Raw genomic sequence first — 1,584 nt, 5'->3', positions numbered from 1 at the left:
ATAAATAAATAAATAAAATTCATTCTTTGTGCTTGTTTTGTTCTAGTTGTGGGTAGTTTTCTATTGCATGAGTGCTAGGTGGGTACGTAATATTGAGAATAAGTTAGAAATAAGAGATCCAATAAGTAGTGACCCTATACTTATACTCTCATCAATACCTTTCAATATGGGAGACTAACAGCCAAACCCTCCCCCTAAATCTCTAAAAGATAGGTTCTACCCTGCTAGAGTAGCCCAACCTTCCTACATAGTTCTACCAAAAGCCCAGGGCAATATTTTGAGCTCAAATCTTAGTACATCACTATATTGCCCCACCTCCATGGACTGCTCTCTAAGGATGCATACATATTCCTTAGGGAATTTGAGGAGGCTTGTGTTCTAATTAAGGTCCAACAGTTGATTGATGATGCTATAAAATTAAGGTTCATAACTTTTGCGCTTAAGGACCAAGCTAAGAAATGGCTCTATGGTCTTCTTGAAAATGTTCTTTCCTTTGCATATAAAATCAATAAAATTAGAAGTGACATTCTTCAATTCAGGCAGAAACCCAGTGAGTCGTTCTCCAAATTTATGGAGAGATTTAAGGACCTCCTCTAGGAATGCCCTCACCATGGAATTGATACATGGTAACTTAGTCAAATCATTTATGAGGGTATTGATGATCAGACTAAGCAGTTGTTAGAGTCTTGTACATCTTTTAGAGATGAAGACGATCCTTGGAACTTTTTGTTGGACTTGGCTGAGAAAATCGGAGAAAGGGAGCCTACTCAAGAAATTGAGAGGAAAAATAAGGGTTATCTTGTAGAAGGTGTTATGGCTAAAGGGACTCAACTTGAGAGTATTACCAAGAGACTCGAAGCCATAGTAATCAAAGGACCAGGACCTACCCAACTGAACCAAATAAATCATTCTACGTCTATGTGTAGTTGGTGTCAATCTCCCACGCATGTGATGGAGGAGTGCCCTAATATTTCTTGTGTGAATCGTTTGAATGTTGGTGCTGAAAATGTGAATGCCATGTCCCAAAACAACCTTTATAGTTAGACCTATAATCCAGGATGGAGGAACCATCCTAACTTCTCTTGGAGTCAAGCCAATAATCAAGTAGGTCCTAATTTTCAACCCTTGAGTCAAGGGCAGTTTGTTCCCCAACAATCCAATCAAAGGAACATGCCCCCCAATCAGTAGAACAATTTTAGGATCCCCACTCATTTTGCTATTCCACTACCTCCAGGATTCATGAGAGGAGGTGGTGATTTGGCTAAGCTTTCTTCTTTAGAGAAAAGTATGGAACTTCTCATGAGTACTTTCATGACAAGCCAACATAACATAGAGAAGCAAATCTCCCAACTTGCTAATGTTTTGCATGAAAGGGAAAAAGGAAAGATGTCTAGTCAGCCTGAACCAAATCCCAGCAATGTGAATATAAATCATCAACCAGTTCCAAATCAATTGAATTCAATTCAAAAGAGTCCATAATAAGAGCCCTCAAACCAATGTAATATTGTTTATGCTCTTAGAAGTGGCTGAGAGTACCAACAAGGTGTTCATAAATCTTTCCCATCTATTCTTTCTATTAACTCT

The 1,584-nt window shown here is 38.5% G+C and overlaps 1 non-coding gene across 1 annotated transcript; it reads right to left on the bottom strand.

The window, feature by feature from the left end:
• Positions 1-510: 510 nt before the first annotated feature.
• Positions 511-617, bottom strand: LOC122074974. The gene has a single exon (XR_006139117.1). It is a non-coding gene; the product is annotated as a small nucleolar RNA R71 (small nucleolar RNA).
• Between the last annotated feature and the right edge of the window lie 967 nt (positions 618-1,584).

The sequence above is a fragment of the Macadamia integrifolia genome, chromosome 3, assembly GCF_013358625.1.
Source record: "Macadamia integrifolia cultivar HAES 741 chromosome 3, SCU_Mint_v3, whole genome shotgun sequence".
In the NCBI taxonomy this organism is placed as follows: Eukaryota; Viridiplantae; Streptophyta; class Magnoliopsida; order Proteales; family Proteaceae; genus Macadamia; species Macadamia integrifolia.
Note: the sequence above shows the minus strand (reverse complement) of the source record. Positions and strands in the feature narration are given on the sequence as shown.